This window comes from Carlito syrichta, unplaced genomic scaffold (assembly GCF_000164805.1).
Source record: "Carlito syrichta isolate Samal-C Ts95f unplaced genomic scaffold, Tarsius_syrichta-2.0.1 Scaffold289272, whole genome shotgun sequence".
NCBI lineage: Eukaryota > Metazoa > Chordata > Mammalia > Primates > Tarsiidae > Carlito > Carlito syrichta.
In genome coordinates, this window is record NW_007233368.1 from 96,944 (window position 1) to 123,371 (window position 26,428).

The window sequence follows — 26,428 nt, forward strand, 5'->3', positions numbered from 1 at the left end:
GCATTATTAATTTACATAGTTAAAGACCCAAAACTTCAAAGGTATTAATGGTCTATCTATTTTTATAAAGGATAAATCAGTTAGAAATACATAACAGTTGTAAATTACTATTATTACACATCATCAAAATATGCAAAAATTATTATACGTTCAAGGGAAAAAATGACAAAATGGATCGAATTTGAATCCTATTAAGATTGATTCATTTAGAATTTTATATTCTATATTCTTAAGCATTTATAGTCAAGTCTAAAAATCTATTATGTAGAAGATAATAATTAAAACTTTAAGAAAATCCCAGAAATCAAAATTTCAATAACTCATTTCCTGACCATGGAACAAGGGCCCTCAATCAAGAGTCTGTGTATGGGCTTCAGAAAATACATGAACTTCCCACTATAGTTTTTTGTGTTTACGAGCATTTTCTCAGTGTTGAGTGCCTAGTTTTTATCAATTTTCTAAAAATTCTAATCTCTCATTAAAATGAAATTGGGAAATAGTAAATACAATTGTAAAAAGTTTAAACCACAATCATACAAAATTTCTAAAAAACATGTATTTTAAGTGTCAGCATTAAATTTAATGTGATACAGATGTTTAAACTACTGTTTAATAAACAGGTATGTGTAATTGGATTTGCTTTAGATTTGGCAGTGGACATAATTTTCCTGTTTATTAATCTGTAATCCATAAATAAAAGTGCTTGCCATTGTGATCTATCTATTTTATTAATTTTTTCCTCTTTTAATTTTTATTTAAAATTGTGGGGTACAATTCAGTGCTAGGTATACAAATATTCACCATGCAGATACCCTTATCGATGAGGTGTGCCCCCCTTCCCCAGGCAGATATGGGCTACTGTCAATCCCACCTCCCCCCTGCCACAGTTTCCCATTACTGTCAATCCTTTTCTTATAATATTACAGTAGTTGTTCAAGGTCTACTTATGAGTGACAACATGTGATACTCAGCTCTTTGTTTCTGTGAGAGATCACTCAGTATTATACTCTAATCCCATTCAGGTAGCTGTGAAGTTCATAATTTTGTTCTTCTTTATGGCTACATAGTATTCCATTGTGTATATGTACCACATATTTTTTATCCAGTCCTTTTTTGATGGGCAGCACGGTTGGTTCCATATTCTTGTTATTGTGAACCATGCTGCGATAAACATACGTGTGAAAATATCTTTTTTATAGAGTGACCTGAGTTCTTCTGGGTATATCCCCAGTAGGAGATTGCAGGGTCATATGGAAGCTCAGTTTTTAGAACTTTTAGGAATCGCCACACTAATTTCCACAGACGCTGAACTAGTTTGCACTCCCACTCACAGTGTAGAAGCATTCCCTTTTTGCCACATCCTCTCCAACATCTGTTATTTTTTGAGTTATGGATGATGATCATTTTGTCTGGAGTTAGGTGGTATCTCAGTGTAGTTTTAATTTGCATCTCCTTGATGAATAGTGAGGCTGAACATTTTTTCATATATCTGTTGGCTGCTCTTATGTCTTCTTTTGAGAAGTGTCTATTCACATCTTTAGCCCACTTTGAAATAGGGCTGTTTGTTTTTTTCTTTTCAGCATGCTTGAGTTCCTTATAGATCCTTGATGTTAGGCCTTTGTCAGACATGGAGTTGGGAAATATTTTTTTCCCAGTCTGTGGTCTGTCTCCTTGCTCTCTTGATGGTTTATTTGACTTTGCAGAAGCTTGTCAGTTTAATGAGGTCCCACTTGTCTATCTTATCTCTTATGGCCTGGGCACTTCAGGTTTAGATCAAGAATTGGTTGCCAGTTCCAACTTCCATAAGAGTGTCTCCTGCATTTTCTAAGGTTCTTATAATTAGAGGTTTTACATTTAGGTCTGTGATCCATTTAGAGTGAATTTTTGTGTATGGGGATAGGTGGAGGTACTGTTTTAATCTTCTGTATGTTGTTAGCCAGTTTTCCCAGCACCATTTACTGAATAGGTTCTCCTCCCCCCAGTAGTGGGTGGTGGAGGCTTTGTCAAAGATGAGTTGGCAAAGTCTCAGGGTATAACATAAATGTGTAAAAGGCAATCGCATTTCTATACACCAGTAATAAACAAACAAAAACCCAAATAAAAAACACAATTCCATTTACAATAGCCACACACACAAAAAAATGAAATACCTTGGCATCTTCCTAACTAGAGACATAAAAGTCCTTTACAATAAAAACTCCACAACATTACTCAAAGAAATCAAAGATGACACAAACAAGTGGAAAAATAGTCCATGCTCATGGATTGGAAGAATCAACATTGTTAAGATGTCCATTTTACCTAAGGCAATCTACAGATTTAATGCAGTACCCATCAAATTACCAGCAACATTCTTCTCAGACCTAGAAAAAACAATGCAGGAACTCACACAGAAACATAAATGACCAAGAATAGTCAAAACAATCCTCAGCAAAAAAAAAAAAAAAGCAAAGCAGAAGGTATCACACTTCCAGGTTTTAAACTATATTATAAAGCTACATTAAATCAAAACAGCCTGGTATTGGTACAAGAACAAGCATATAGACCAATGGAATAGAATTGAGATTCCAGGAGCAAAAGCTCCATCTATCTATTTTATAAAGAATAAATAAATAAGAAATACATAACAGTTTTAAATTACTGAGTATCATCAAAATATGTAAATATTATTATAAGTATTCCCTTGGAGAAACAGGAGAACAAGCAACTCCAGAAACATATATAATCTCAGCTTTCCAAAATCAACCTCTATAATCTCCCTATGTGCCGAAACTCTCTTAAAAAGTCTCACGACATCCCTTGGGCTCTGATGGCATCACCTGAATAGCGACGACAGGGAAGAGTGAAAATCTGATAGACTGTATCTGATTCACATATCCCCCTAACCATCCACCCAATCACATTTACTGAGAGTGAGTGATAGGTGGACTCCAAGTTTTAAAATGCAAGTATTACCTAAAATAGCTGAATGAGTGACAGAAAAAGAGTGCTTTACTAGTAACATTATACACACATTCTATTGAATATAAAAATTTTGTATTTACAATGCTTATTGTTTGTTCTATTCACTCTATAGTTTCTTAAAGAAATAGAGCTATTAAAATTGGCAAGCTTACTATAATAATTACATGTTGTTCACGTGTTCTTCTTTTGCTCATACCTCTCTATTTTCAAAATTAATAGAAATTCCACACTTACTAGAACCTGGTAGTTCCAGGTGCTTAGAATTCATGGAATAAAGCTACCGATATTTGCATTATCTCATAGTTTATATATTGAAACTAAGATTCAAATAAATGTCCAAAATGCATTATTTCACTAATTCTTGAACTCATTTGATGTTTGCTAAGATCAGTGCTACTAATGAATCATACATTTCAGAGTAATTCATTGTTCATGCTACTGAAAGATATTGGGATCTGAAAATAATTGAATTCTTATTTATAACTGAAGTTACAATGTATGGAAATTCAGTAGAGATAATTAATGGGAGATAAATGATTCTGGAAAAGAAGTTCAATAAAAGGGAAATGTCACAGGAAAGAAAGAGGAGCATATAAAAGTTTAAAAAAGAAACCTAGCACACTGAGAGAAGACAAGGGACCATGAATTGTTCAAAGAACGCCTAAGAGCTTAACCTCCTTGACCTCATCATAGCAGAGAAGAAAATAAAACTTATTTACTATTTCCTGGGTTTCAGAATGTATGGTACATTGAAGCAACACAAGATAAATAATTTACACTGTTTCATCCAAGATTGGCAAAATCCCAACCTGTCATAAACAGGGTTTTAAAAGCTTGATACTGCATAAATAATTTATAGTTTCTAAAGAAAAGTTCTAAATTTGAAAACCTGCATTAAATAGAAGTCTCTATATCAACCACAGGGCCTTCATCTCCTTTCAGGAGCTGACTGGGATACTTTACGAAAAGGTCACCGTCATAAATAACAGAACAATATGTTATCTCTTATTTCCTATTTTTGCAAATGTAAACCAAACACAGAATTTTAAAAAGACATATCGTAGCAATTTTTAAGTAAACAGGAACAACAAAAAATGTTACGTATATGTTCACATTTTTATGTAAACTGCATGCTAAATTACTTTATCTTTTTATTTTCAATAGGAGAATAGTACTGATTCCATATTTACCCAAATTCCATAAAATACACTCATGATGCAATGAGTCTTTAAAATGAAGCAAGAATTCACTATACCCAGAGGTAAGAATTCTACCCCTTGTGAAGAAATCTGAGTATAGAATCTTTCTAGATTCTTATAAGAATTTCTTATCTTTTACATTTTCTTGCCTGCAACTAACTTGACTTAATTTTTAAATGATTTGTCCTTATCAAGGATATCCAAAGCATTCGAGTAGTTTTATAGAGAAATAGCTCATGCTTTCCACATTCACGTTTCAATCGTTTATATAACCTTTACTTAGATTGCATGATACAGATAACAAAGATAATTGACAAAAGGATTTGGGAACAAGGCACAACTAATTTTCAGCAAGCATGTCACATATAAAGACACCTGGTGAGAGCTGACCTGCATTGGCAGAGCTGTGGCATTTCATGAGTATTACTCAAAAGTGCAAGGTCAATAGAGAGCACTGGTGAATCCACCGAGTCTCTTAAGTGGAGGTCAGATAAGAATACTTCCACAGTAGAATAAGGAAAACAACTACTATCTTGAGTTGTGTTTGCTATGAACCTTGGGACTATGCCAAGTGCTTTGCTGACCATCTGTCTGACTTAACTATGTCAGCAGGCAGTGAGACATGCGTTGCATGTGATAATATCCCTAACACAGAAGCAGATTAACTAATTTTTTTTGAAGAACAATCCAGGTAGACTTTCTAGAGTTCCTTTGCATTTAAAACCCTTCATAATTCGGCCCCAAGTGACTCAGCCAATCTTCCAGTATTTTCTCATTTGAACCTACCTCTCCAGCCAGCATCCTCACAGCATAGTTCCACAGGACAGCAAGGGGTCAAGAGGGTTTTGAGCTCATACCACGTGGGTTTATCTCCATTCTTTGCACTTTCTGTCAGTGTGGCTAAGGCTAAGTTGCTCAGCCTTTTTAAGAGACAGTTTTCTTATCCATTGAAAAGAATGGGGATAAAACAATAAAGAGGATAATACAATCTCTATCTCATAAGTGAGTATTGTTTATAAAGTCCCAATCCAATGCCTAGCACATATCAAGTGACTGACAAACACTGCCTCTTATTACTGTTTTTATAATAGTTGCAATTATAAAGAAGTTTGAAACTGACAGGCACTTCATTCTAATATTTCCTGACACTTAAAATGATTTTGACTATTTAGTGTTTCTTTTCTTTTATGTAATAGAATAGATACTTTAAAAAATATATCCAAACTGCCAAACTATAACTTATAGCACTTCCTGTTTTGTTTTTTTAAAGAGAGAAAAACTATAATAAAATATACATATGAAATTTTGTAGTCTGATATGAGGCACCAAAATTTTGCCTAGTAAACAACAGTCAACAATAATAAACATTTACAACAAATTTCTATGTTCTTAACACTGATAAGTGCTTTATATGGAATATCTCATCAAATACCCCAGAAATAAGAGGTGAGCATCATTATCCTTTTTCAAAAATGAAGAAAATAAAGCTTATAACATTTAATAATTTGCCCAAAGTCGCATGACTGATGAGATCTGAGTCAAGATTTGAACTCAGCCTGATGTGAGAGCCAGTGTTTTAAAACCTGGTGGTATGCTGACGAGATTCTTCAGTATTGAATATCAAAAGTGGCAAGAATTCACAACATAAGATCAGAAATCTCCCGGACCATTGTTGAAAGTTGCAAGTGCTACTGATAATGTTCCTCCCATTCCCACTCTAAGTGCTCTTGTCATAGGGATATGGGTGACTTCTGTGATGTATTGGGAGGAGAAGTGATCTACAGGTCTTGAGAAGCACTTGAAATTTGGGATGCTGTAAAATTTTGTGAAAGCTTTTCTTTCAGAGAGAGGTCTGTTTTAAGAGAATGCCTGATTCCGATGGCTGAGAGGATGCTGATAATTGTAAAAATTTCCTAACATTTTGCTAGCTAATTCTGCACTGTAAGACCCAGAGTCATGGCAGCAAAAGTAAGGATAGGAAAGAGGTCCTGGTTAGCTAACAATTATTAAGTTTTTAATTGTAATTATTATTGCGGTTTTATTGCTACTACTATTTTTCCCATTACCACTCTTGGTCTTTATTAATGCTATCTCTTTCTTATCCTAAATCCCTGAAATTTTCTATCTCTTAAATAAATCCATCAAAATATACTCAGTCCCACTGTAGCAGCTTTTCCTAACCAAACTAGCTTCCCATGATTGCTCCTGGATATGACTTCATATTACAGGTATTATATCCATCACATTTCTTATTGCTGGTTATTTTTTATGCACACATGACTTATCTCTGCTTACACCGAGATTATAAATTGTGTGAGAACTGCAGTATGTCTTATATGTCTCATTGCCCTCAGTATCTTTCTTGCGAGAGATATTCAACCAAAACATATTGATTTTCTACTTAAAGGCAACATTACAGCTCAGCTATACTTGGAAATCAATTTTCCTTAGATTCTTTCTTACTCACTATTGCAACCTTCACACCAAGGAGGAAGAAAAGTCAAATGTACGAGCCATTACAGAACAGGTAAAGGATAGGTGGACACTTTGCTCTGTGAAAGGATTGAAGATTTCATTTGAAAGAAAAAATTTTTAGTCACCCCATTTCTAACACAAACAAGCAATCCCAAAATGAATAAACAGGAGAAAATGAGCCTTGGCAGTTCCCCAATATAATAAACTGGAGACCCCTCAACATAATGTGGATTAGGAAGTACATGGCCTGCAAATGAGGTAGCAGTGACAGCACTTATAATGACAGCACAAAAGAACCTCTGAAAAAAACACAATGTCAAATAAACCAAGGCTCAAACATGGTAGAATATTTTTCTTCTAAAAATAGAGCTGGTTAATATCAGAACTTAGTTGAGAACATGGGTCTCATTTCTTACATTGACTCTGATTAAACAACATGTAAAGATTATCAAAGAGGTTTTATTTTCATTTAATAAGACTTGTTCATTATGGCATTTTTTTAAATTCTAGGGTACCACCAGAGCCAATGTAGGATCATATAAAATAAATCAAGCACATGCCTCTTTTCCTCTCACCTAGGATCTTGATATTTTAGCCAAAGATACAGTATTGAGAATTACTTTTTCATAATATATGTTTTGCTGATTTATTTTTACTTTAAACCTTAGGCAAAATATTGATCAGATACTTTAGTTTTATATAATGGCAAATAAAATTTTTCCTTTTTTAAATTCCAAAATAATTTCAACTTAATAATTTTTTAGATCAAAAAAGAATCTAGATAAAATAGGAAAAAGCTCTTATTTTCCTGGAAAAAGTAAATAAAAATTACACCATGGAGAGCACAATTTTCAAGAGGAAGAATGGATAAGAACAACCCATTATCACATATAGCAAAAAGGTACAAATTTCTAATAGTGATGTTTGAGACAGCTCTTTCAGTGGTAAGCCTCTCTTTAAAACAAATTCATTTAAAATATTGTCTCTAATTGACAGAAATTACATTTGCATTGAAAAATATGCACTTAAAACAATCATGAGGGATTTCTGAGCAATATTTAGTGGAGTCACACAGCCTCCCTCTGAGTCCTTCTCCCTCACTACAATCCATCAGCCAATCTGCAGTCAAGTCCTGCCTCTTCTACCACATCCCACAACGACCTCTAACCCCTACTCCTCATCTCCACTGCCATTTCCATATTCCAAGACATTATCATTTTTTTGCCTCTCGATTAGTAACATTTCCTTTTTCTTGTTTTATACAGATGGGGTCTCATTCTGTTGTCCAGGCTGGAGTGCCATGGTGCGATCCTAGCTTACTGCCACCTCAAACTCCTGGACTCAAGCAATTCTACCACCTTGGCCTCTCAAGAAGCTAGGACTATAATACATTATACCCAACTATTTTTAAAGCTTTTGTAGAATGGGGTTTGATATGTTGCCCAGACTGGTCTGGAACTCCTGAGTTCAAGGGATCCTCCCTCCTCAACCTTCCTAAGTACTGAGATTACAGGCATGAACCACTGCACAGGGCTTGGACTAGTAACATTTCTTATTTTTAAATTTATGTTTATTTTTGGTTTTTCTCTTGGTTATAGGCATTTGCATTTTCTTCTTTATACTTTTTGAATACTTTTTCTATTTATACAATAAATATACATTATTTAATAACAACAAAACAAATAAATTATATGGATATAGATATAGATATATTACATAGATTTAGCACCAAACTAAACATTTTTATGTCACCCTCATTTATCCACTCCACCACAACTGTCCTTATCAAGGTCATAAACTAGAATTACATTAGAATTATCTTTATAACTTTCTAGATTTAAAAAAATGATTTTCTACAAACCCAGTGATCAATTCTCAGTCTTCGTTTTATTTGATCTATGTGGCATTTCTTCTGCCTTGGAAAACTTTCCTCATTTGGCTTCTTACACGCCCAGCCCCTCTGATTTTCCTCTGACTTCCCTGGCTGCTGCTTCTCAGATTTTTTTTGTTTTGTTTTTTGGGGTTTTTTTGAGTTGGAGTCTCACTCCTTTGCCCAGACTGGAGTGCAGTGGCCGCTCCGGCCACTGCAGCCTCGACCTGCTGGGCTCCGGTGATCCTTTCACCTCAGCCGTCCGAGTAGCCAGAATTACAGGCATGCGCTACCATACCCAGCTGATTCTTTGATTTATTGTGGAGATGAGGTCTCACTGCCCAAGTGGGTCTCGAACCCGCGGGCTCAGACAATCCACTCACCTCAGCCTCACCAAAGGCGCGGGATTACAGGCTGAGCCACCGAGCCCGGCTGCTTCTCAGATCTTTACTATTCCTTGCCTTCTCTCTAAACTGGGGAGGGCTCTATACTTGAACGGCTCTTCGACCCCTCAGTAATCTAGATTCACAGCTTTAAAACGTGATTCCTTTCTAAATGTGGATCACCTGCCCACACCTCACCCCTGGAATTCTCACTAACTTATCAAACCCTCCACCTTGTCTCTCCACTTGTGTGTCTTAGGCATCCCACACACATGTCCAAAACAGAACGGTTCATCCCTTTTGAATCACTTTCTCCCCCTTAACTATTCCACATCCAGTATGTCAGCAAATACCACTGACTTTATCTTCAAAATATTTCCAGAATCCAGATTTTTTTTTTTTACTACCTCCACTATTATCATTCTGATCTAAAACATTATTTTTTAAAATCTCTGGCACTCTTCCTAACAGATACATTGTTTTAAAGGTAGATTACTCTATAAGACTTGTAACAAAAACCAGCAATCTACTTTCCCCATCACCAACTGCCACACCAAAGAGGGAACTGCTGTCAATTCCTTTAACTTTTCCTTCTGGTATTGGTTGTCATATTTTTAGACAACATACTTATATGACTACTTTATGTTTGTCAGGTCTAGATATCTATGTATTTACTAGAAGAAAATTATTTCAATCTCTTAGGCCACTCACATTTCCTTATATACACACACTTCTATCCCTGTGCCCCATTATAATTATAGGATCACTTTTGGTACAAATAAATATTCTGTGTCTGTGATGTTGTGACTTTGCAAATCTTCTCCACGCTTAGCCATATTGTGAACTATAATCACATCTCCTTTCTTGTATTTTTTCTTGCTCACCCTGAATCAACTGCCTTATTTTATCAAAAGACTTTGTCATTCATTTGGCAATAACCAGCCCAAAATGTAAATGTTCCTTCAACAGTTTCAAATACAGCAGGTAATCTCTGCATGTCCTGTTGTTTTTCCTGAAGATAAAACTCCTGAAGTCTTTTATTCAGTTTCCATCTAGACTGGTTGATCCCTAGGTCAGCAGCATATCTGTCAGTGATGCTTTGGTTTCCTATCACTTTCCCTTGGCCTCCTTCAGAACCCTTGTTTCCTGGATTCCTTTGTTTCGATGAAAATTCCCTAGTTAATTTCTAAGAAAGTATGCATCATAGGCTAATGTTTTGAGACCTTGACTCAGAAATGTTTTTATTCTGTCTTTACCCTCAATTGATAGTGTGACTGAACATAAAAATTTCAAGAACTGTCCTGTCTCTATTTACCCTTATTCTATTTTCTGGAAATTTCTCAATTCTTGTGGCATTTAAAAAAAAAAAAAATTCTGTTACCAATTTTTTTTCAAGAACTCTTTATTCTCAAAGTTTTTTTTATATCTCGTTTAAAGAGAAGCATCCTAAGTCAGATATGGTAGCTCATGCCTGTTGTCCTCGTTACTTGGGAGGCTGAAGCAGGAGGATCAATTGAACCCAGGAGTTTTAGATCAGTTTGGACAACATACAGAGACCCTGTCTCTTTTCTTTTCTTTTTTCTTTTAAAAATGTGAGGTACAATTCAGGGTTAGGTATACAAGTGTTTATTATGCAGGTACCCTTGTTGATGAGGTGTGCCCCGCTGCCACCTCCCCCGCCCGGCAATTTGCCACTACTGCCAGTCCCACCCCCCACTTCTCTGGCAGTTTCCCACTACTGCCAATCCCTTTCTTATAGTATCAAGATAATTGTCCAAAGTCCATTTATGAATGAGAGCATGGGGGTACTCAGTTTTGTTTCTGTCATAGATCACTCAGTATTATAGACTCTAAGTCCATCCAAGTTGCTGCGAAGTGCATAATTTTGTCCTTCTTTATGGCTGTGTAATATTCCATCATGTATATGTACCACTTTTTTTTATCCAGTCCTTTTCCGATGGGCAATGTGGTTAGTTCCATGTTTTTGCTATTGTGAATAATGCTGCAATAAACATGCATGTGCAGGTATCTTTTTCATAGAGCGATTTGAATTCTTCCAGGTATATTCCCAGTAGGGGGATTTTGCAGTCATATGGAAGGTCAATTTTTAGATCCTTCAGGAATCATCACACTGTTTTCCACAGAGATTGTACTAGTTTACACTCCCACCAACAGTGTAGAAGTATTCCCTTTTCCCCATATCCTCTACAGCATCTGTTGTTTTTTGAGTTATTGGTGATGGCCATGCTGACTAGAGTTAGGTGGTATCTCAGTGTGGTTTTAATTTGCATTTCTTTGATGACTAGTGAGGCGAGCATTTTTTCATGTATCTGCTGGCTGCTTGCATATCTTCTTTTGAGAAATGTCTATTCATACATTTTGACCACTTTGTAATGGGGCTGTTTGTTTTTTTCTTTTTGTCACGTTTGAGTTCCTTGTAGATCCTAAATGTTAGGTCTTTGTCAGATATACAGTTGGCAAATATTTTTTCCCATTCTGTGGGCTGTCTCCCTACTCTCTGGGTGTTTTATTTTGCTTTGTAGTGGCTTGTGCACTGCACGAGCAGTTTGATGAGGTCCCACTTGTCTATCTTATTTCTTATGGTATGGACACTTAGGGTTCTGATCAGAAATTGGTTGTTAGTTCCAATTTCCATAAGGGTGTCTCCTGCGTTTTCTTAGATTCTTATCATTTGAGATTTTACATTTAAGTCTTTGATCCATTCAGAGTTAATTTTTGTGTATGGTGATAGGTAGGGGTCCTGTTTCAATCTTCTGCATGTGATCAGCCAGTTTTCCCAATACCATTTACTGAAAAGGTTCTCCTCTCCCCAGTGGTTATTGTTGGAGGCTTTGTCAAAGATGAGTTGGTTGAGAAATTGAGGCTTTGCTTCTGGAATCTCTATCCTGTTCTTGTACCAATACCAGACTGTTTTGATTACTGTAGCCTTATCATAAAATTTGAAGTCTGGAAGTGTGATACCTCCTGCTTTGTTTATTTTGCTAAGGATTGTTTTGGCTATTTGTGGTCATTTATGTTTCCATATGAATTTCTTTTGCACATTTATTTTGAACCCTGAGACTTTGCCAAAGTCCTTTATCAGTGCAAGTAGGTTTTTGACAGATTCTCTTGGATTTTCAAAGGTATAAGATCACATGGTCAGCAAAGAGAGATAACTTGACTTCTTCTTTTCCTATTTGGATACACTTGATTTCCTTCTCTTGTCTAATTGCCCTAGCTAGGATTTTCAACACAATGTTGAACAAGAGGGGTTAGAGAGAACAGCCTTGTCTTGTTCCAGTTTTCAGGAGAAATGTTTCCAGTTTCTGTCCATTTTAATTATTGTACCTTTATAATAAAGTTTAAAATCTGAGAGTGTGATACCACTTGCTTTGTTGTTCTTTGTTTTGTTTTTTTCTGAGGATGGTTTGACTTTCATGGTCATTTATGTTTCCATATGAAGTCCTGTATTCTCATTTCCAGGTCTGAGAAGAATGCTGCTGGTAATTTAATTGGTATTACACTAAATCTGTAGAATGCCTCGGGTAGGATGGACATCTTAACAATGCTGATTCTTCCAATCCATGAGTGTGGAATATTTTTCCATTTGTTTGTGTCATCTTTGATTTCTTTGAACAGAGTTCTGTAGTTTTCATTGTAAAGGTCTTTGGCTTCTCTGTTTAGGAAGGTGCCAAGGTATTTCATTTTTTTGGTGAATGGAATTGTGCTTTTTATTTGGGTTTCTGTTTGTTTATTGTTGGTGTATAGGAATGCAACTGTCTTTTGCACATTGATTTTATACCCTGAGACTTTGCCAAAGTCCTTTATCAGTGCAAAGAAAAAAAAAGAAAGAAAAAGAAAAATATCTTTTTCTTGTTTAGGTAGTATGCTATTTTTTGTGATACAAGTTACTAATATTTACTATGTGGTTCTTCTCTTCTTGCACACACAAAGGTAAATTGCACTTTCCTATCCCTTGAAGTTAGCAGGGCCAAATGTCTTACTTCCACCAAATACTTGGACAGTAATCATCAGTAAAATAATTGGTAAAATAATTTAGTTGTATTTAGACACTGAGATTTGGGGTTATTGGTTACCACAGCATAAATTAGGCTGTCTTGACTGATTCAGTCCTTAGTACCAAAGTGGGACACCACCGTAACAATCAATGTTCCGTATGTTACATTGGCTCAGTGTCTAGGTAGCAGGTAATGAAGGAACTAATACTGGAGGCAGGAAAGATGATGATTCATACTTTACAGTGACAAAATATTTAACACAACTGTGAACTGGTGGAAAGACTATGTTATTAATGATCTTAACGTTCCAAATGTAAAGGCAGAGAACATAAAAATAAATTCCGTGAAAAGTTTCCACAGATAGTGCTTCACAGCATAGTACAAAAAATAGATGAATTAAGAAAAAAAAAATCATCCAGCCTTCAAGTAGGAATGAAAAGGATGAAAGAAAATGAGTCCAGAAAATTGAGAAAATATTAGGTTAGAAGAAGCAACCAATTTTCAAGCATAAACAGTAAAAGATGAAACTGAGAAAGTCATAAAACAATGGAAGCTTATTAAAACTTAGTCTTAAGCAAGATTGTAGTAAGGGGATAGCTGCCATGACCATTATCAAAATCTCTGTGTGCCTTAAGTGCTCTCAGGTTACCCAGTAAATTATTTCAGTGATTAAAATAGCATAAGGAGATGCTATTCCACTTAAGCCTGACAGACACAAAATCTGAAGCTGTGAATGTCCCCAGAGATAAATAGTCCAATCTCTTACCTAGAAAATATAAGCTAGTTGAGGAACACTCTCAGCAAGTAGAGGAAGAGAGAGAGCTAGAAGTTCTTTCACTCAGCATGAACACTTTCATTTAATCTCACTGCTCTTCAAGATGACACCCCTCTACATGAGCTGAGTCAGATGCCCCAAAGCTCTTCAGAGAATAAATCTCTGTTATCTTGCTCAATGTATATAATGTAATTATCATCATCTCTCATTCCTGGTTCTTTTTTTTCTTTCTAGCCCATCCCCTCTTTGTCTTTCTTGGATATTTTAGTGAACTTATAAGAGGGAACAAAGGTAAACATAAGTGTCCAATCTACCGCATTTTACTGGAAGTTATCTTATCTGTCCTTACCTCATCTTCGTACTGTCTCTCCAGCACTGTATACGTCATTCTCAACATCGCAGCAGAATGATCCTTTAAAACATAATTCATGCCATTTCTTTATTTAAAATTCTCTAATGAATTTCCATTGCAGTAAGAATAAAATTCAACCCCCCTGTAGTGGGTTACAAGTCCCCACATGATCTGAGACATGTTTACCACTTATTCCCTCATTCTCTATGTTGAAGCCACTCTAGAAACCACTTGTGAAGCCATTCTCTATGTTGAAGTCATTCATCTTTTATATTCTTTGAACATGCCAACATTGCTTCCATCTTAGGATCTGTTCACTTGCTATTTCTTCTTCCATGAATCTTGTGTCTCTAAGTCTTTATAAGGTCAGTTCTTTGTCATTTAGTTCTCAGCTCAAAAATAACCTAACCATATAGAGGACTCAATCTACCGTATCCTGAATCCATCCCACACCAGTCTCTCTATACCACATCCACTTGTTTTAATTTTGGTATTTATTATTTTTTTAATTATCCCATTAATATATGTTACATATGTATTATCTATCAAATAAGCCCATTAATATTTTAGACATATGTAACCTCCAACCAAATCACTTCCAAAATAATATAAACTGAAGAAGCCTTGTTGTATTATTTGTCAATACTTGCTTACTGTGGACTATCACCTGGTAAGATTAGGCTCCTGGAACATTTTTAAATGAATAAATACATGACTGAACAAATCATTTCTGCATTATGTTCTAAATTAGATAGTTTAGGTGCTTCATTCATCATTTAATTCTGTCAAGTTGGAGTTTTAAAAATGTATGTGGGAGTATTTCTTCCCTCTATTTATGATAAAAATAACTTACAGAAGATTCCTGCTTAAAAAAAGAGACACATAAAATACAAAATAATAGTAGTAATAATAATAATAATACTCAGAGAGCTGTAGAAACAATAATTGAAGAAGTAGGATCCTGAACAGAGAGAAACAACAGATAGTGATGCCAACATCTTGAGTTCATTTTCCCTTTTATTTGTCAGTTAGAGATTAGAGATTGCAAGGGTGGAAACCAGAATTCATAGCAGAGAAAGAAGCCAGCAGACTTCTGACAGTATTAATGTTAAAAGCCAGGAGAACTTTTGACAATACCATTGTAGAAAAAAAGAAATGTAGAACACCAGAAATAATTATAGGTGAAAATCTTAGAAAATAATGATTGCACTGGACAATAATGATGTTTTGTAAAGGTTTGTATATATGTAGAATTAAATGGCTGACTAATATAACATAAACGGTAAGAGTAGAAAGAACAAATGTAGTGTTCTAAGTATTTTGCATGTCTTTAAAGTGGAAAAAATATAAATTTGTATTTGATTTCATTGAGTAAGAAGTGACTGTTTTAATCACTCAGGTGACCACTGAAAGAAGGTATAACTAAAATGCTAGCTGGGGGAAAATGGAATAATTTTAATTTTGTATTAATCCAAAAGAAAGTTTAAAAAGGAGGAGAAAAAATAAAATTAAAAACAAGTGTGAAATGTGATGATAAACAATAGATGATAGATATAAAATTCAAATAAATCAGTAATCCCATAAAATATAAATGGATTAATTAGTCAAACTAAAAGACTGGTGTTATCAGATTGGGTCTTTTAAAAATTGATAAATGCTGATTACAAGAGTCACACTTTAAATACACAGACACAGAGAGGTTGAAGAGAAAAGATGGAAATTTGCAAACACAAGCTAAGAGAAAGTTACTGTAGCTATTCTAATGTAAGACAACATAGACTTGAAGAGAAGTATTTCTAGAAATAAAAGTCAATATGTTATAATGATTAAATGATCAATTCACTAGGAGCATATCACAACTCTAAATTTATATACACTCAGTAATGTAACTTTAAATATGTAAAACAAATACACATATGTGAGAAACTTTGATACACCTCTCTCAAAAACTGATTTTAAAAAGCAGACCCAAAAAATCAGTAAAGAAATGATGAAACTGACCTAATATACAGTTTGAGTATCTCTTACCCAAAATGCTCGGGACCAAAAGTGTTTTGGATTTTGGATTTTTTTTAGATTTGGGAATATTTACAGATATAAAATGAGATATCTTGAGTATGGAATGTAAGTCTAAACACAAAATTTATTTGTGTTTCATATGTACATTATACACATAGAGAGAAAGTAAGCTTATGCAATTTTTTAATAATTTTGTGCATATTACAAAGTTTGTGCACACTAAATCATCAGAAAGCAAGTGTCCCTATTTCAGCCACCCATGTGGACAATTTGGTTGTTTAACACCACCATCATATCTGTCTCTGAATATATATGTGACTGATAAGCAATTTTTTTTACATTTATTTACATATAACTGTTTAACAGTAAAAACAAATAAGATGTTAGAGCAATTAAACAACTTAGTAGCATCACCAGAATACCTGTATCAGGTGTTCAACAACAGCAACACCAAACAATGGCAGGCTTTCAGTTACCACCTATGATGCTGTGTTTTGATTAAAAGTTTACTGTATACTGTGTGTGTGTGTTTGTGTGTGTGTTTTAAGGTGAGAAGCAACATCAGAAGCAATTGAGAGACCAGAAAGTGGGTCCTCTAGGGCTAAGGAGGAATTCTGCTGGATGTCTTTCTTAAATGTTTCCTCTAGAGTCATTTTGCCTCATTATCAACCGTATTTTTCTCAGAAGTCACTTTGATTTCATAAACTGACATGAATTATTGCTCTGTCATGAATGCACACTGTTTTCTAGTCCTTTAATAGGCACCTAACACATCTTCACCATTATCAGGATCACCTTAATTCAGAATCAATTCAGCTGTTTCCCCATCAATTATTGAAAGAACAACTGGAACCTCATTATCAACATTAAAAATTTCTTTGATATCCACTTCTTCCAACTTAACAGACTCTGAAGGTTTATTTTTCACTTGTATATGGAGGTCAGAAATAATTTTTTCTCAATAGACGTACAGGATCCTTCAAAGTCACTAACTTGTTCACCATCATCACTGAATAGAGTCACAGGCCAAAGGTTGTACCAGACCTGCACAACTGTGTCTTTAGTCATCACGTTCCAAGTTAGCAACCGAATACAGGACATCCTTTATACTAAACTCCTTTTGAAAACCTTCACACACATGCCTCCGTTCACTGCTGCTAGCATGCTGTTCAAGAAAGTGTTTTTATATTTACTCTTCATTGATCTAGAATACTTTAGTCAAGAGGCTGAATTAATAACGCCATATTTGGGGAAAGTATATGACATAAACATTATTTTTTTTTATGAGAATTTCAGCTGGAGAGTTAGTAAAACAGTTGTCAAAGAATAGCAAAATCTTGCTGTCTTCATTCAGTCCAGCTCCCCACAGTAAGCATGAACCACTGGTACAAAATATGTGTAAATCTTAGAAAAGATGTCCCTGGTAATCCATGTCTTTTGAAAAAGAAAATTTTGAGGAAATCTTCAAATTCTTATAAATTAAGTAATAGACTTCTGCAGCTCATGATTCAAAGAACAAATGACAATGAATATTTTAAACTAAATGATAATGAAAGAGGACATATAAAACTTAATGGGATGCAGTTAAACTATGTTAGAAGGAAGCATATGGTACTAAATGAATATTTAAGAAAAATATCCACTGTAACTTAACGATCTAAATATCTTTCTCAAGAAGCAAAAACACCCAGCAAATTAAAATCAGAAAAGTAGAGGAGAAGTGTTAATTAATGTAAGAGCAGAGAATTATTTTAGTGGTGACTAAAACTAAGGTAGAGAAAATAAAAAAGCCAAAAGTTGGTTCTTTAAAAAAAAAAATAGTAAAATTATGCATAATTATATATACATAGCAAGACTAATATATATATATGGAATGCTCAAAATACCAATAGCATAAATGAAAAGGAGAACACCACTAGTCATACAGATAGAGAAAAAGGTGAGAGAAATTTATGAAAAACTTCATAACAATAAATTTGAAGATTTAGATAAAGTGGACAGATTCTTAGAAAAGTTTAAGTAAGCAAAAAGAGCTTTTAAAAATTAACATTCTATATTTTAAAATATATTGTCTATAATTTAGACCCTTTTTTTAAACACACAACAAATTTTCTAGGCTTAGATTGTATCACCAATGGCAAACATTCAAGAAAAAAACAATATCAAATTTAAATAAACTCTTTTAGGAGTTAGAAAAAGAAGAAACACCACTCAATGAATTTTATGAAGTCATATAAAGCAAAATCTCATGGACACTACAAGTCGGGAAAATCATAAGCTAGCTTCTCTTAAAAGTTTGGAGCTTGTATACAATATCCCTAAGCAAATATTAGCAAATCTAACACAGCAGCATTAAAAAGGGGTAATACATACAATAACCTTAAAAAACATTCTAGCAATATAAAGCTAATTTAACACTTGAAATTCAACCAGCGTAATCCTCCACAATATCAAAATAAGGAAAACAATTATATGAATAGCTCAATAAATGCAATAAAACGTGATAAAAAGGAAGTTTTTAAAATACTATGGCAAACATTGTATCTATTGGTGAATTATTGAAATTTTTTTTCTCCTAGATCAGTAATGAGAAAAATATGTTTCTGTCATCCCTTCTCTCTCACTTTTATATTGAAAGTTCTACAGAATGCAACAGGAAAGAAAGAAATAAGAATTAGAAAGGAAGAACTGACATTATTTGAATATACTGTGTGCGTTTTGGAAATACAAGAATGTCTACTGCCTATGAGAATGAATGTTTCAAAGTCAAATATATAATGTCAATATTTAAAACAATTGTATTTTTATGCACTAACAACAGGCAAAAAATGAAAATTTAAAATGATAGTATTACATATAGCACCAAAAACATCAAATATCTAGTATACGTAGGGAAAAATTATGAGCAAGACCTGGTCTTTGAAATTTACAAACATTTTTGCAAAAGATTAAAAATACCTAAATCAATGGAGAAATATATTCTCTTTGTACTGGCATATTCAAAATTAAAAATAAATCAATTGTCTCCAAGTTACTCCACAGATTCAATGCAATCACAATGAAAATCCTAGCAGCCTTATTCATAACCAATTCTAGGGAACTAAAATACTAGCAGAAAAAAAAGAGAGAGAAAATTGAGGCTAACAGAGTTTTCTCATTCATAAATAAAAAATTTTTCTTAAAACCATTGGTACAGAAAAAAATATATCAATATACACATGAAAAGATATTCAACATCATTAGTCCTTATGGAAACACTACATACTAATGACTAAAAATTCACAAAAAAGATTAACACTCTTGATTAATAACAGATTTTTAAAAATAGACTCATAAATGTGGTAAGGATAAAAGTAACTTTGAAAAACACTGTTGACTTAACCTAACTGATATCCAACAAATAAAGAATACATATTCTTTTCAAGATTACATGGAACTTTTATAATGAACCATAAAATAAAGCAACCTTAAAAATAAGGGATCCTCAACACTTGATTTCAAAGCTACAACAATCAAGACAATGTGTTTTCAGTGGAAGTTAGGCAAATATTCTAATAGAATGGAGTAGAGAGATAACCCCAAATTTGCATGATCAATGATTTTCAACAAAGGCACCAAAGGAGTAGAATCTTTTCCTTAAATAGTGCTGGAACAAATGAATATTCATATGGGAACAAAGCCACACCCATAATCCATACCATATATGAAAATTAAATTGATATGATTCATAGATTAAACATTTTTTTAAAATAACATTTCTAAAAGGAAATGCCACATCTTCCACAAGCTTGGGATCAACAAAATGTTTTAGGTCACTGAAAGCATTATCCATAAATGAAAATAATGATCAATTATAGTTCATCAAAATTAAAAATTTCTATTTGTCAATGGATGTTGTAAGAAAAGGAATAGATTGACCACAGACATATAAAAATATCTGAAATACATGTATATAATAAAGGGTAAACAATATAATGTAAAAATGAAAATCAACTTAAACAGATGCAAGGAGGAAGATATCAGAAAGACTGCTTAGTCATTAGGGAACTGCCAATTAAAACCACCATAAGTGATCCTACACACACACTAAAATGGCTACAGTTGAAAAGAACACAACAGCAAATGTTGCGGAGTATGTGGAGTAATCAGAACTATCTAACATTGCTGATAGTGTGAAATTGTACAAAGAGGAGATGCAGAGACAGAGAGCACACCCATATATGTGTATAAAATAAAGGGTATTTATTCGTGTATTACCCAACATTACATTTCACCATGTCTTATGAGTACTATTCTTATTTTGGGAAACTCAGTTCTAATGAGTAGAGTGCTTACTCTCTCCTCATTCTATGACTTGTTATAGGCTTGAGTAGTCCATTAACAACTGGCTAACTCCTTCCCTCCCACTAACAAGTGGTTAACTACTTCCCACCCTTCTTTCTGCCCTGCAGTCCATCCCAAAACCTAACTTCCATTTATTCATTTGTCTTCAACTTAGTGACCTATACTGTACTTGCCCCATGATAGGTACCCAGTGAGTGAATGTTGAACATAATGCTTTTGAAAATGACTTCAAGCAACTAACTCTATTTATTTTGCCTTTTCCATATTTATTTATAATTTAGCCAGTATTTTCAAGTATAGCAAATATGTAGATGATACATAGTATACTCAGTTTATCTAAAAATAATAATGTTTACCATATATGACTGGTTGAATGACAGATGCCCCAGAAGGGACCTAAAACAAAGACCAAACACCAATAGACCAAAGAAGAGGCAGGAGGAGGAGGAGAGGAGACAGTAGTGGTGTGTGTGCACACACAAGCATACATGTGTGGGGGGAATGGCAAAGTGGAGGGGAAAATCCCTATCTTTGCCTGCAAAAAGGAAAGATCATGTAAAATGAGGAGCTGGATATGAAGGACGAACTTTGGCTCGGCAAAGAGGTAGTTTGGATTCTAACTTTCAGAAATCATTTATTTTGTTCATCTGTCATAAATATTCTAGACCAAAGTCTTAAGCCATCATTTTCACAGAGAAATATTCCAATGGTCGGAGTCTTTCATTAAAACTAAAAGAGCATCAGATTAATCAATGAAAGAATTTTACATATTTTAACAAAGTTGGTTGCTCTTGCCAAATTTTCTGTACTGAAAGCTGCAGTACAAATTTGTCCTTGGCATTAAAATAAATTACAGCTCATCTCATCCAAGGAGAGCAGTATTTCTGTCCACTGGGCTCAGTGGGGTTAAGCTGGGCACAGCTTAACAGATTACACAGCATTACTAAGTGCATACTGCTCTCATCTGATTGCTTTTCAATCAGAAACTTGCATTTTTGCCAGATAAAAATCAGCTTATAAAAAAGAGCTTTTGAATACAAAGGCAATGATTTTTTTTTTTTTTCTGGTCTTAATGCAATCCTTATTTGATTACGAAATCCAGACTTGCTGACTGTTATTCACATGGACAAAGTATGCTGTGCTTCTGTAATGTAATGCAATGCAACATATAAAGCCTTTCTATTAAACTGTGAAACATTCAAGTGCAGTAACACCATAAATTAGAAAAATAAGCCATAATACATTTTGTTAGCTATTGCAAATTAACTTGTAATAGGTACCATAACTGTAATAACAGGCAGTCTCTAGCTCAATTCCCAAGAGTAACAGAGAAGATGGAGTGTTGGTATGTGTCTGATACTTGGAGAAGTAATTATGTTGGGGAGAGAAAGAAAGGGGGAGTGGACAAGAGGTTATAAGGCTTTACCTTTCTGATATCCAGTCTAATGGTTGGGAAATATTGGAATATTCCCAAATATTTTGAAATTGATTTAGTAGTCAAGTTGCCTGGGTTCAAAAATCAAACTCTAGCACTAATTCACTCTGAGGTCTTTCATAAATTACTTAATGTTATTGAGTCTCAACATCCTCAGTTATTAAAAAAATATTAAGGTCAGGCTCCACGGCTCAGCCTGTAATCCCAATACTTTGAGAGGCTGAGGTGAGTGAATTGCCTGAGCCCGCAGGTTTGAGACCAGCCTGGGCAACTTGGTGAGACCGCCTCTCTACAATAAAAATTTTTTTTTTAATTAGCTGACATGGTAGCACATGCCTATAGTTTCGGCTACTTGGAAGGCTGAGGTGGAAAGATCGCCAGAGCCCAGCAGGTCAACGCTGGGGTAGTCATGAGTATGCCACCGCACTTCAGCCTGGGCGACAAAGGGAGACTCCAACTAAAATAAATATATACATGAATATGATTGGATGTTATCATGTCAAGCAATTGCTATTTTCGGATAAACTGAGTATACACTGTATATGGGATAATTGTAATCTCTATGTATCTTCCATATTTTAAAATACTGGCTAAAATATAAATAAATATGAAAAAGGCAAAATAAATAGTGTTAGATGCCTGAAATCATTTTTTAAAGCACTAAGTTCAATATTCCACATTCACTCATTAGATACCTACCATGTGGCAAGTACAGGACACTAGGTTGTAGATAAATGAATAAATGGGAGTTGGGCTGAACTGCAAGCGAGAATGAAGGGAGGGAAGAAGTTAGCTAGTTATTTTGTTGGTTATTCAAAACTAGAACAAATCACAGAATGAGGAGAGAATGAGCACTCTACTCATTAGAACCCAAAATAAGAATACTGCTCAAAAGACAAGCTGTAACGTAATTATAGGTAATACACAAAATGAACATTTTTTCATTTTACTGGTTATAATTTCTATTTTTATGTTATAACCAGTAACATAAAAAAGTATTATACCTAAATATGTTTTTATATTTCTAATTATATTTATAGATGTATATATAAAAATATAAATATAAATGTATCTATATCTATGGGCATATCATACCTATTATTTTAGGGGTATTACTGATTAAGGTAAAGTAACAAAATCAGTAAGTTAAATTACGATAAATTTAGATAAATACTGCATAATAATAAACCATTAGGTGTAGATGACAAAAAAACATGAATGGCATTCAAATGACAACATGGGAAAATTTAATGGGAAAAGAGAAACCTCCAATATTTGTGCTGCCACGCTTCTGATGTCATGGTCTGTTTCATGATTCTGTAATTTCTAAATTCTTGGACTATAGAAGAAGAGTTCATCTCTAGACAAAGGGTTTAAGAATTATATATATATACATATATATATATATAAAAGTGAAAGCTTCTGCTTTATCCTTCAGGCTTTCTCGCACAGTGGACACACATTCACTGGGGCATCCCAGTCTCAGAAACAACTCCTGAGAAATCTGTTTTGGGTTTCAAGATGCTTGTCTATTTTATCAATCCTTCTAAAGTTACTTGGAACATATGTGCTTACTAGAAAAAATAAATCTTGAAGTAGAATTCAAATGGAATTATTGACAAACTGGTCTATAATAGATGTCTGAAATCACTTTTGAAAGCATTAATTTCATTATTCAACATTCACTCATTGAGTACCTACCATGTGATAAGTACAATACAGGACACTAAGTTGTAGATAAATGGAAGCTGGAACGAACTGCCAGATGAGCTTAATAGCAATAGGAGGTAGAAGGGAAGACTTTTTTCTTTAGATTAATTTAGACCTCATTAGATAACAGCTTATGCACTGATCTTACGTGTATCCAAAAAACTTTAAGACAACCCCCAAAAGAAGATAATTGGAGCCTGTGACTTCAAAATAGCCAGAGGAATGTTTTTTAGCATGTTGTAATTGAAAAAACAATCAATCCACAAAAGGCAAGATAATAAGAAGAAAAGTAGAGAAGATGACAATGGAAAAACATGGCCAGGCATGGCGGCTCATGCCTGTAAACCCAGCACTTTGGGAGGCCAAGGTGGGAGGATTGCTTGAGGCCAGGAGTTTGAGACCAACAAAGGCAACATAGCAAGACCTCGTCTCTACAAAAAATCAAAAAATTAACTATTTGGTAGGCTGAGGCAGAAGGATTGCCTGAGCCCAGGACATCAAGGCCACAATGAGCTGTGATCTTGCCACTGCACTCTAGCCTGGGAGACAGAGTGAGACCCCAACTCAGAAAATAATAACAATAATCTGAAAATTAAAAAGGGAAAGCATAAAATAGGATGATAGAAATAAATCCAAGTTGAATAGGCTCATTCCTTAGATAAAGAGAGAATGGCAAGCGAAGTCCCACCTAGACAGGAACTGAATCTCCACCAGTTTTCTGTCAATATCAACTGGAACAAACCTGCAGAGACCTGCAGCATCTAGCCTTTAAGTTTTCCAAACATCACAGAGCAGATACACATATGTCCTCTTGCCCTATCTAAATTTCTGACTTATAGAATCTTTTTGCATAGCAAATGATTTAAATTTTTACTAAAAATTCGGAAAGTATAGCATATAGTTATACTAATTGAAATACACACATATACACATATAAAAGAATACAGATGAGCCTAAATATTAACAATTATTGAAGTCTGGTAAAGGGTATATGAGAGTGCTTTTTTGTTTTCTTTGCAATTTTTTAGAGACTTAAACTTACATCAAAATATAAAGTTACTGAGAGACAAAGAGAAAGAGAATGAGAGACAGAGCAAAGAAACAGAGACAGAAAAGAAGCAGAAATACACTGGTAATAGGATGAAAAAGTGTGCATACGTCTGGAATATTTTTTAATGGAGAAGATACAGATGTAGGAGGGACAACATACAATCAGGATAAATAAGAAACACACTTGACATATTAGAATAAAACAGCAGAATACCAAAGACGAAAACATCTTAAAAGCAGTCAGAAAGAAAGAGGGTAGCTAAAAAAAGATGACATTCCCTTTCAAAGGGGGAGCTGATCCAATTACTGAAGTGCTGTCAGCCCCTTCAGAGCATCCTGGGTGAAGAGAAGCACCTTGCTCATGGTCAAAGAACAGCCCACACCTGATGACTAAGCAAGACAGAGATAGTTTGGCCCAACAATTGGCCAAACTTGAGACAACCCAGGTGGAACATTTTTGTTTTCAGTTGGAGGACAGCCAAGCCTGTCACAAGCTCTCATTGCAGGTTCGCCCTCTATAGTTTTTCTGCTTCCTTTCCTCCCTTCAGCAGGTGTTGATCCCAAGAGCACTACCTAATAAGCATCCTTCACTTTAAAAGACAAAAGAGAGAAAAAGAGAAGGAAAAAAGGGAGGAGGAGAGGGAGAGAGGGAAGAGAGAATAATGGATAAAAGAAAGGAAAGACAGAGGGGAAAAAGAAAGAGGGAGAGAGAGAGGAAGGAAAGAAAGAAATAGCAATAATAAATTATTAGAAATAAATTTAAAATGAAAGCATGGCATTTCAAAACTTGTGGAGTATAAGGAAAAGCAATAATTGAGAATGATATTCAGTCTCAATTGTATTTGTTGTAAATCAAGAAAATGAAAACTAAATGAAAGACAAATAAGACTCTAAAAGCTAATAGCAAATAATGACAAAAACAGGTTCCAAAAACATAAAAGAAATTAATTAATAAAGATAAAGACAGAACTTGACATAATAATTTTTAGCAAAATAGCCAAAAACTACCTTTCAAAGGGTGAATAAAATAAAATTATCCTTGCAGATGGGTTCAAAATAAAACAAAAACATTAATTGATATTAAGAATACAAAAGGAAATATAACTACAGACAAAACAAATATTTGAAATAATAAAATACTATGTGCCACAACTTAAATTTTATCGCCTTATCTTGCAAGATTTTCTAAATAAACACGTATTATGAAAATTATTCCAAACTAAGGAAGAAATGCTGAATACACCAATAATCATAAAATAAAATGTCTACCACCGAAGAAGAAAAAAGACTCAGATAGTTTTGCCAAATCTTCAAGAAATAATTTATATATGCATAAGCTTTATTTTTGAGAGTATAAAAATAAATATAAAGTTTTTAAAGCATCATTCAAGGTATTCTATAATTCTTACTGTGATGACATAACTGAACAAAGATAGCTCAAAAGAGGGAGACTAACTTATGGACATAGGTGAAAAAATGGTAAAGAAATTATTGGTAAATTGACCTAAAAATGTAGATTTTAGTTTTTTAAAAATCTACTTTGTGCCAGGCATGATGGCTCACATCTGTAATCCCAGCACTTTGGGAGGCCGAGGTGAGAGGACTGCCTGAGCCCAGGGAGTCTGAGACCAGCCTGCGCAACTTGGTGAGGCCTCATCTCTACAATAAATCAAAAAATTAGCTGGGTGTGGTGGTGTGTGCCTGTGGTTCCAGCTACTTCGAAGGCTGAGGTGGTAGAATCACCTGAGCCCAGCAGGTGGAGGTTGCAGTGGCCATGAATGTGCCACTGTACTCCAGCCTGTGCAACAGAGTGAGACTCCAACCTAAAAAAAA

At 34.4% G+C, this 26,428-nt stretch overlaps 1 pseudogene; it reads right to left on the reverse strand.

The window, feature by feature from the left end:
- The window catches only part of LOC103256349, a 51,565-nt pseudogene that overhangs the window by 24,891 nt on the left and 246 nt on the right, over positions 1 to 26,428 (reverse strand).